Raw genomic sequence first — 12,013 nt, forward strand, 5'->3', positions numbered from 1 at the left:
AGACAACCAAAAATCGCAACTCCCTGACTCTTTCCTGAAAACACAGAGGCAATGTGCGTTTTATAATCCGAAGAAAACTGTACACAGCAACAAGATTTGTTTTTTTTTGTATTGTAAAGCTTATGAGATCGTGGCAATCACTGCATGAGTGGTGTAGACCGATATAAAAAATATACACACACAGAAGAACAAGTTTGTGATATGATAATTGGTTTTCTACCCTTCTATCTGGCAACAAAACTGACACCTTTTTTACAAGGAGTCATGTTTGCATTGACCACAATACCTGCAGTCATAAAAAACACAACTCTGATAATGTATGCACTGTCTTTGAAGTTGATTGGTCCACACCCGAGACAGGTTTTCTTAGAGCCTAGTCTCACATGGTGTTGCACCAGATGACGCCAAAAGGCACACAACTCAAAGACAATGCACCATCAGAGTATGATGGTGTAAATGCTTACCCCGAGCTCTCATACTGTCATGGTGCATTGTCTTTGAGGTGTGCGCCTTTTGGCGTCATCTGGTCCAACACCATGTGAGACTAGGCTCTAAGGAAAGCTGTCTCGGGTGTGGACCAATCAACTTCAAGGACAATGCATGCATTATCAGAGTTGTGTTTTTTGTTTGCATTATGACTGCAGGTATTGTGGTCTATGCAAACATGACTCCTTGTAAAAAAAAAGTGTCAGTTTTGTTGCCAGATAGAATGGTAAAAAAACCAATTATCATATTTTTTTACTGGCAAATGAGGTTCTAATGGTGTAAATAAGTTCGTGATAATAGGATCTGGGTGTGAAGTGGGCTTCATCCAGCAGTGGATATAAATCACAGTTCACGATTATGGCGATCAAGGTTATTCACGGGATCGTTGTAAACGCATACTCTCAATGTTGTGGGTTTACTCTCCAACACACCGGTGTGCTGTGCTCGTCACGATGTGGTATGTTTTATTTACGTGACAAGCTTTACGAATTGGCTGTGCCGGGTGGTGGCGGGTTTCACGACACATTTATATAATAATAGGGGTTTTCCCCCTTTTTTCTGGCAACAAAACTGAAACTTTTTTTACGAGGATTCATGTCTGCATTAACCACAATACTTTCAGTCAAAATGCAAAAAAAACACTATTATAATATATGCATTGTCCTTGAAACTGATTGGTCCACACCAGAGACGGCTTTCTTTTGAGCCTCGACCCAATTGGTGCTCGACCAGAGGACGCCAAAAGGCGTACACCTCAAAGACAATGTAGATACACATGTATATATTTACGCTATCTAACCCCAAAAAACCTCTATCATGGACTGTCATCCCATTTTATTTACATACAATATAGAAGATCACTGGGTTTGATCTTCCACGAGGTTCATGGTCCACCCTTAAACCGCATTCGCTGCACAAACCATGGAAACAGTAGATGCAGATGGCTGATGATACACAAATGTAAAATTCAAACTCTCCAGTAGTAGTGTGGCGACTGCGGTCATCCAGAACGAGAACGTAACAACGTGTGACGACGCAATGCCCCGATCCACAAATACGAAGGTAGACATCACAGCGATGATGATGATGCCGCTAACTCTGCTACGGCTCCTGATGGCGGTTGTCTGCTGGTTTCACCACCTGAACGTGACATTGTAGCTGCTACTCTGCGTCTACATCATTAGCCATTAACACCATTATCACCAGGAGTAGCATCATTATCACCATCATTAACATCATCACCATCAACACAATCATCATCATCACCGCTGTTATAATCACCACTATAATAATCATCATCATCACCATCATAATCATTATCTGCTGGCTTCACCACCTGAACGTGGCATTGTAGCTGCTGCTCTGCATCTACATCAGCCATTAACACCGTTATTATCAGGAGTAGCATCATTATCACCATCAACACGATCAATATCATTAACATCATCACCATCAACACCATCATCTACATCACCGCTGTTATAATCACCACTATAATTATCATCATCATCACCACCACTACTATCTTCGTCATCAACATCATCATCACCATAATCATTATCTGCTGGCTTCACCACCTGAACGTTGCATTGTAGCTGTTTCTCTGCATCTACATCAGCCATGAACACCGTTATCATCAGGAGTAGCATCATTATCATCATCAACACGATCAATATCATTAACATCATCACCATCAACACCATCATCTACATCACCGCTGTTATAATCACCACTATAATTATCATCATCATCACCACCACTATCTTCGTCATCACCATCAACATCATTACCATAATCATTATCTGCTGGCTTCACCACCTGAACGTTGCATTGTAGCTGTTACTCTGCGTCTACATCAGCAGCCGCACGACAACAAGAAGTAGAATATATTCCGGTTTTTGTTTAATTGTAGTCGAGAGTTGCCCCAATAAGATTTCGTGCAGCATGAAGAACAATCCGGGCGACCATGTCTGATAAAAAAAAAAGAAACAAAGTGGAGTTCTTTCAAGGAGATGGTGTCCAGGCGGATCAATGTGAGGGTCTCCTACTGATTTACTTAACTGGGCTGTGAGGGCAAACGTGAGCCGTGGAAGGTGAAGTATGCTTAACCTGCCCCCGTCTGCCTCCTATCTGCAGGCCAGCTCACACCCCATGGCACGGCCGTGTTTGCACAGAGACCGCCACCGCTTCCTCCATCTGCACCGCGGCCTCCCCATCTTCGCACCTGTGTCGCCTCAGCTTATCGGAGGTCAACATGCCATCTTGTACAAGTCAGTGCGCGTACGCGTGTCTGTCTGTCTGTCTGTATGCACGTTGGACTTCTTTTGCACCGTAGGTAGCCGGCCGTGCTAATCGGAGGTGCGGGGGGGAAGGACAACAACACTAAACACAACAATAAGCGGTTCTAAAGAAATTAGTTTGTCAATCTAGATGATGATTTAAAAGTGCAGAGGTCCAGTGGCTTCCTAATATTCGGAAGGAAGAGCGTTCCAGACGGCCACCAAAGCGCGTCTGAAAGCGCATCGCGATGCAGTGACTACCGTTCTTGTTTGATGATTAGCAGCCAAAAGCCGAGCTGCTGCGAGGATGACCACCGGAGTTTGCGTGGTGGTTTATGCTCCTGGACGAGATCAGCAAGGTACATGTGTATGTTGAACTTCTTTCGCACCGTACCTAGCCAACCGTGCTCATCGCAGGAGCGGGAGAAGGACAACAAACTCAACACAACAAAAGCAGTTCTAAAGAAATTAGTTTGCCAATCTAGATGATGATTTAAAAGTCCAGTGACTTCGTAACATCGGAAAGAAGAGCGTTCCAGACGGCCGCAGAAGCGCGTCTGAAAGCGCCCCGCGATGCGGTGACAATCGTCGTCTTTTTGTCCGATGGCTCGCAGCCCAAAAGCCGCTACCGCTGCTGCTGCGAGTGTGACCACCGGAGTTTGCGTGTCTGGTGTTTTATTCTTCTGGACGAGACCAGCGAGGGTGTTGTGGTTCATTGGTGGCAAGCGTCTTCTTGGTTCTTTCGGTAAAGTCACGTAGAATGGAAATAATAAAATAATAAAAATAAAACATAATAAAATAATTCTCACGACGTTTCGGCCACAACGCAAGCAGCCGTCCTCAGGTGGAGAGCAGGTCTGTCAGACTCTGTCTACTCGACAGACCTGCTCTCCACCTGAGGACGGCTGCTTGCGTTGTGGACGAAACGTCGTGAGAATTATTTCATGATGTTTTATTTTTATTATTTTATTATTTCCATTCTACGTGACTTTACCGAAAGAACCAAGAAGATGAATCCCTGCAGTCACGAAAGCTTTAAATCGAAATTGTGGCAAGCGCTTTGCGTGCGCAACGAGCGCGACACCTCGTTAGAACCACGTGTTCGTTCGGCAACTGGAAGCCATTGCAGCTCGGCTCGCACTGGACGGACACGGTCGCATCTCGCAGTGCCCGTCACGACACGTGCCAGAGAATGTTGTGCACATCGCAGCTTGGTAATGTGTTTTTTTGGTATTGTTACCAGCAGCAGAAGCATCGCTATCACGACATCCAGCCCTACCTACGGGTTGAACCCTGAAATCAAAGCTGTCCACATGGCCATTATGTTGACATTGCCATTTTCAGGGCTTGACACGGCCATTATGAACCTTTTAAAACGGACACCCTGGCTCAGGATTCTAACCCATGGACTCAGAACGTACTGGCCCGATGTCTCTGACACCAAATGACCTTCAAGGTTAAGAGGCAAAGGTGCATCCCTGCAATTGCTTGCTAATGCCACTGCCGGCGGTAGCTCCCGGAATGTATTTGGCCTACTCTTCCACAGCGGCCATACGTATTGGGCGTTCTCACACATTACACACACCTTACTCCACCACTCGTGTCCTGTCGGTCAACTAACTTTGGTCGTACCCATGGACACTGCTGCGTGGACAGAGGCAGTGTTGTGGTCAATGCAAACATGACTCCTTGTAAAAAAGGTGTCAGTTTTGTTGTCAAATAAAAGGGTAAAAAAAACAAAATCATTTTTTGCTACTGACAAAGGAGGTTCCAATGGTGTAAATGCTTACCCCGAGCTCTCATACTCTGATGGTGCATTGACTTTGAGTTGTGCGCCTTTTGGCGTCACCTGGTCCAACACCATGTGAGACTGGGCTCTAAGAAAAGCTGTCTCGGGTGTGGACCAATCAACTTCAAGGACAGTGCATACATTATCAGAGTTATGTTTTTTGTTTGCATTCCGACCGCAGGTATTGTGGTCAATGCAAACATAACTCCTTGTAAAAAAAAGGTGTCAGTTTTGTTGCCAGATAAAAGGGTAAAAAAAACAATTATCATATTTTGCTTTGGCAAAGGAGGTTCCAATGGAGAACAACAACCACCGTTCACCACTAAGCGGCGGTAACGTCGCCACGGCGCTTGTACCACGCAAGGTGCACTTTAAGAACGTCGCAGAGACACCCACACACACACATACCAGCGGATGTGCAAGCGGGGAGCGGTGGCGCAGTGGTTGGCGCGCTGCGCTCCGAACCCGGTCAACATCGGTGACGGAATATCTGAAGATGCGGTCCAGGTTAATTCTGGTGTGTCCCCCATGTTTGCTGCTCGTGTGGACAGAAACTCGCATCCCATTGATTCACCTGCCGAGCCGTGAGAGCGAATCGAAAACCGGCGACCTTTGGATAAAAATTAGAGGGTGCTGATCATTAGCTTCGAATCACTTTTACCAGGCAGTACGCAAAATATGTGTGTGTATCTATATATATTGAAATTAACAAAAATCAAAGATCAGTAAACATGGGACGTTGGACCAACGCTGGCCCATCGATTCTAACCACGTGCCAACGTCGCACCAACGTCGCGCCAACGTCGCGCCAATGTTGGGTCAACGTTGCAGGTTTAAAGGACCCCCGCACCCCGCACTCTCACACACACTCGTGCGCACACACGCGCGTGCGGTAATCTCGCAAGCCCAACACCGCTTTGTGTGCAGGAAACGTGGCGGCGCGACAACTGATGAAACACACATCCTCGGAAAAGTGATGTCCTGCACAGATTAGGGGCGGCGATTGCACAAAAACGTGCCACATCTTCAAACGCGGGCCCCATGCAGAGACAAATACAACGGTGCCCCGTGTAGCCTCAAGAGACTGTTGGGGCAAGTGCTGTTAGCGAGTCGCGCCCATGAAGGGGGTCAGTGGCCGGCATCGCCTCCGACCGCCTTTGTCTCCGCAGTTCTGATGTTTACACACCGCGCCAGGTACTCATTTGAGGCTGAGTCGACCTAGAGGAGCCCCAGTGCCGATTCAGATAATCGCCACTGGTGTTTGGCCGTGAGCGGGAATCGAACTCGGTGTGGCCGGCTTCGTAGCGCAGCGTAGCGCTAACCACAGCGCTACCGCTCCCCGCAGAGAGAGCATTTACACAAGCCATACGCACGGAGAGGTCATGCTCTATGCATTTGGCATCATCAAAATACATTGAGCAAAAGGCATGAATTGTGTCTGTCTATGTGTATTTGCACGTGCTCAGCCATCGCGTGTCCAGTCACCGTATGCCCAAGCAGCTTCTGTTTTATCCGGGCAGAGGGGGCTAAACGGGCGCTGCACAGGCTGGAGAAGAGATGGAGCTGATGCGATGCAGGAGGATGTGGAGCTGAGCGAACAGGCCGATTACTGATACCAGCGGTGTCAAGATCGGCCCCTGTGAAGGAGGCTCGTGATGGATGCGACTGGGCAGTTGGAGGCAGTCGCCCTCCAGCAACAACGGAGGGTGGAACAATTACGCTCACAACAACGAGCGGAGCGCCGGGGGGCCTAGATGGTGCATCAGCCGTTCATCTCAGTCAGTGAAGCCATGGACACGTGGGTCTGTCCCGTGAACTCCTGACAGCAGCGAGCCTTCCACACTTCACGTGGCCTCAGAGTGCACCTAGCCTGGCACAAGCGCCGTGATGACGTCACCACCACTTCGTGGCGTATAGCGGTTGTTGTGTTTTTGCGTGTGACTGCGCTACGAACCTGGCGACCCGAGTTCGATTTCCATCGATCACGACCAGTGGCGAATATTTGAAGCGGTCCTTTATCTCCTAGGTCGACTCAGCCTTAACTGAGGACCTCGTGTGATGTGTAAACATCAACACTGCTGGCCACCCACCCCAACGTGTGCCGTGCCAGCTTTCATATTTGCTCGCTAACAGCACTTGCCCTCACAGTCTGTTTAGGCTATATGGGGGGTCTTTATATTTGTAACACGTACGTATATGCAGGTGTGCATGCACGTGCACGTGTATGTGTGCGCATTTAAATTCCCTATATATCCACAATGAGATTGATCCCACTTATTTAACCAGGTGAGGGGACATCGATATATTTTCCTTTGCAAGGTCAGGGTCAGGTGGTTTATTTAATTTACTCTCACTGCAGGCCTTTGTCTCTCTGTGTGTATCTGCGTGGATGTGTGCGACATGCGGGGGAGCGGTGGCGCAGCGGTTAGCGTGCTACGAATCGAGTCCCAGTTACGGCGACCATCAGTGGCCAATTGCAGGATGTTTAAAAAAACATGGACCCGATTTGAAATCGCTATATCTTTGCAACCACGAACCGCCCATGAATGAAACTCTTACCACTTGAAAGGACGGTGCATAGAGTTGCAGTTCAGCAAGACTGAATTCGTAATTGCGGTGCAGCGTGCGTTTCATCGCACCCTGCGACTTTTTCCTGTGGGGATACGTCAAAAACCCGGGTTTTGTGCCACCATTAGCGACTAATCTGGAAGACCTCGAAAACAGAATCACGGCAGCGGTGACTTCAGTGGAAGAAGACACTTTGAGAGGCGTTTGGGACGAATTCAACTATCGTCTCGATGTTGTCCGTGCAGCAGGTGGAGGGCACATAGAGCATTTATAAAATGGTTAGTAAAACTTAATAACTCATTAAACCGTTTGTAACTTTTTGTGTAATTGTAACATGTTGCCATCGTGAAATATACTGCTTTGAAATTGGATCCATGATTTTGAACACCCTGGAAATCATAACCTGTCCTGGGCCTCCCCTTATGTCAACTGCGCCTCAAATTATTTACTGAGTGCGATGCGTAAACATCCATCCCGTTGTGTGCCCTGCAGGCCTTAATACGTGCTCGCTTACAGCACTTGCCCCAACAGTCTGTTGAAGTTATACTGAGAGCGGGGTCTTTATCTTTGTATGGGTGGTGTATGTCTATCTAAGTACATGGTGTCCATGTGTCCGTGTGACTGTTTCTCATATCTGTATACCATGGTGTGCCTGTCCATCAACCTGATTGTCTGTCTCCCTGCATGTCCATCTGTAATCCAGTCACCCAGGCCACCTGCCTATTTGTTTTCATACCCCTTCATCGGCTCGCCTCTCTCGCCATACCCACCTGGACCAGTATATCTATCGACCGGTCTCCTTGGCTTGTCTATCTACCAAGCACCTTGTCTGGCGGTCCTCCCGTCTTTCCGCCCACCCGCATATCGATCTGCCAGTGCCCCGTCTTTATCCTTATGCAGTGTCGTGTAGCTTTTATTTTACGTTGAGAGGCATATATATGAAGGAGACATTGTCTGCTTATTTAATTTGGCTGTCTGTCATCTTGTCAGCCTATGTTTGAGCATATCAACTTGCTTACATACCTGCCTACCTATCTGCCTGCCTGCCTCCGTGCCTGCTTGCCAATCTACCTACCTTCCTACATATCTGCCTACCTACTTACCTCACTACTTACCTCACTGGTTACCTATCTGCCTACCTACTTACCTCACTGGTTACCTATCTGTCTACCTACTTACCTGCCTGCCTAACCAAGCAAAGAGACTAGATGTTAACTACCTCGCCTGGTATACAGGAGGTCGTGAGTTCGATTTTGACGTTGACGCCTGCTGCTGTATATTTGGTGTTTGAATGTTCTCCCCGTGGTCGCGTAGATTTTTCTCCGGGTCCTCCGGGTTTCCCTCCACGTTTATAATCAACATCACGCGTTTAGAGTATTCGGCTGCTATGAATTCCCACATGATGAGCCACTTCGTTGAGCTATCATTTGCGACCAGGTCGCATCTGAAAAAGGTCTATGTAGCTCAGTGGGGCCTTACCTGGTTAGTTTTGTCCATCATCATTATCTCTGGCCAGCCACTGCACTTTCCACTGACCACCTCCCACCGCCTCACCCCCCCCCCACACCACCCACCCACTCCTCCTTCCGTCACTCCGTCTCCTCCTGCAGTGTCTCCTCCTCGTTCCTAATTCCGGTTCAAGGCTGTGTTCGCGTGCGCGCGGATTTCATTGGGAAGCACCTGATAGCGTGGCGCGCGCTGGGCCCTCAGACCCAGGGGGGGGGGGGGTGGGAGGGGGTGGGAAGAGCGGCTCAATGCGCGGAAGTGACTCAGAGATTACGACCGCAGACACGCAATGTTTAAATAAATTACGCCTTGACAATGCAGCAGTCACTGCTACCGCTGCTGCGGCTACGGCTGCGATGTTTGGATGAATTGCCGCCGATCTACCCCGCGTCCCTCCCCCGCCCACATACGCCGACCATGGGAACGTGGAATTTCCACCGCTGCCCTTTAGGACCACGCTAACCCATGCACGCTATACGTCTAAACCGGGAAAGACGCTTTTGTTTGATTGTGATCGTGTCGAAGAAGAAAAAGTGGAAATTCCAATGCTGCGTCGTGCTAATAATTTAACCAATAAATATCTCACTGAGTCTCAAGACACCTTATACAGGAGGGTCCTGCTACATTGGAATGCTGGCTCAATTATATTTCGAACAATGAGGGAGTTGTGTGGCAAAACGCCACGCTCGGTCGCCTTTGTTTCCCCAGTGCTGGTCTTCACGCACTCCAGAAAGAATACCTTTTGATCTGACGCGACCTATAGATAGGAGAGGCCCAGGACTGATTCAAATATCACTCAGTGGGCTTCGTACGGTGCGAAAGAAGTCCAACAGACAGTGAAATAATACTCGCCACTGATGCTAAACGTGGCAGAAAATCTGACCTAGGCCGTCGGTTTCGTAGCGAAGTGTGCGTCTCATGTGTCTGTGTAAATGTGTGGGTTCCGTGAGTCTGTCCGTTTGTACGAGTCTGTATGTACGCACGCGAGTCTGCGGGGAGCGGTGGTGCAGCGGTTAGCTCGCTGCGTTACGAAGCCGCGGATCCGAGTTCGATTCCCGCGCACGGCCAACACCGGTCCCTTGGTCTCCCCCAGGTCGACTCAGCCACAAATGAGTATCTGGTGCGGTGTGTAAAAAATCACCGCCACTGGGGAGACAAAAGCAGTCGGGCGTGGTGCTGGCCACCCACCCCCTCTTGTACCGTTCCAGCCTTCATAGGTGCTCGCTAACAGCACTTGCCCCAACAGTCTGTTAGGGGCAAGGGCTGGTAGCGAGCAGCAGCGCCTATGAACGAGATAAAGACAAAGATCCCCCGTCTAGCCTGTAACAGACTGTTGGGGCAAGGGCTGGTAGCGAATAGCAGCTCCTATGAACGAGATAAAGACAAAGATCCCCCGTCTAGCCTGTAACATACTGTTGGGACAAGTGCTGTTAGCGTGCACCTATGAAAGCCGGCACGGCACACGAGGGGGCGGGGTGGTCAACACCACGCCCGGCCGCCTTTGTCTCCCCAGTAGTGATGTTTACATACCGCACCAGGTACTGTACTCAGGACCGGTTCAGATAATCGTCGCCGGTGTTGGCCGTGAGCGGGAATCTAACTCGGGAACTCAACAGGTGTGTGTGTGTGTGCACAGTGTAATCCGCACACACACACACGCTCACACAAACCCAGCCGCACACACACAAACTCATCCGCACACACACATTCACACAAACCCAGCCGCACACACACACTCACACTAACCCATCCGCACACGCACACTCACACACACCCAGCCGCACACACACTCACACACACCCAGCCGCACACACACAAACCCAGTCGCACACACACACTCACACAAACCCATCGGCACACACACACTCACACACACCCAGTCGCACACACACACTCACACACACCCAGTCGCACACACACACTCACACAAACCCAGCCGCACACACACACTCACACACACCCAGTCGCACACACACACTCACACAAACCCATCGGCACACACACACTTACACAAACCCATCCACACACACACACACACCCAGTCGCACACACACACTCACACAAACCCAGTCGCACACACACACTCACACACACTCATCCGCACACACACACTCACACAAACCTATCCGCACACACACACTAACACACACCCAGACGCGCACACACACACTCACACAAATCCATCCACACACACACACTCACACGAACCCATCCGCACATACAGTCACACAAACCCATCCGCACACACACACACTCACACAAACTCAGCCGCACACACACACACTCACACACACTTAGCCGCACACACACACACACCCATCCGCAAACACACTCACACACACCCATCCGCACACACACACACACACCTGTTGAGTGACCAACCCCCGGGAGGGTGGCACGTGCCTGCGTGACATCCATCACGACGCTGTTTTCCCAAACAGCGTTGTGATATGAGCTCGAAAGATGAAGAGAGAGAGGGGGGGGGGAAAGAAAGATTTGTACATTCGGCTGCCTTATTTCTTTTGTAAATCCGCCAGCTGTCAAAAGCACCCGATAAGGAGTGTTTTTGCGGGAGTGTTTTTGCCGGAATGATTTTATTCTGGAGGGGACCCGGGGGTGGGTTGGTTGGCACAGAGGGCAAATCACGCTGAGCTTGGAACCACTCAGAGGCCTGGTGGTTCGATTCCTGGATACAGCCCCCCAACCCCTAGTGATTGCTCCGCGGTGGCTAGGAGATGTTAACTACCTCGCCTGGTATGCAGGAAGTCGTGGGTTCGATACCGACCCTGACGCCTGCTGCTGTGTATTTGGAGTTTGCGCGTTCTCCCCGTGGTCACGTGGATTTTTCTCCTGGTCTTCCGCTTTTTCCCTCCACGTTTAGAGCATTTGGCTGCTGTGAATGTCCACGTGATAAGACACTCCGTTGAGCCAGAATCTGTGGCCAGGTCGCTTGTGAAAAAGAGCTATAGCTCATATTCTTAGGTTTTTTTCGGTAATAAAAGTAAAATAAAAATAATTTTTTTTATCTTACTTTTATTAATTAAAATTTTTTACCTACGTGACTTTACCGAAAAAAAAGCCTAAGAATATTAATCCTTGCAGTCACGAAAGCTTCAAATCTGGAAGCTATAGCTCAGTGGGCCTTACCTGGTAAAATCAAACATTGTTTAATAGTTCAGTTTATAGATTGGAGCCGGGTTCTCAAGGGTACAGTGTAGCTTCAGGGGGTCGGAAACATGCAGTTCTGGAGCCGCATGCGCCTCTTTACAGACTGCAATTATGGTTCTTGAAATGTTGATTTGGGGGGGGGGGGTGGGGTTACCGAATTCGTAAAATCTCTCCTCTTGTTATTTTGGTTGCTGAGCCCTGACCATGGAAGTCCAGT

Source organism: Lethenteron reissneri, chromosome 10 (assembly GCF_015708825.2).
Source record: "Lethenteron reissneri isolate LAM-NWPU_2019-01 chromosome 10, ASM1570882v1, whole genome shotgun sequence".
Classification (NCBI taxonomy): Eukaryota; Metazoa; Chordata; class Hyperoartia; order Petromyzontiformes; family Petromyzontidae; genus Lethenteron; species Lethenteron reissneri.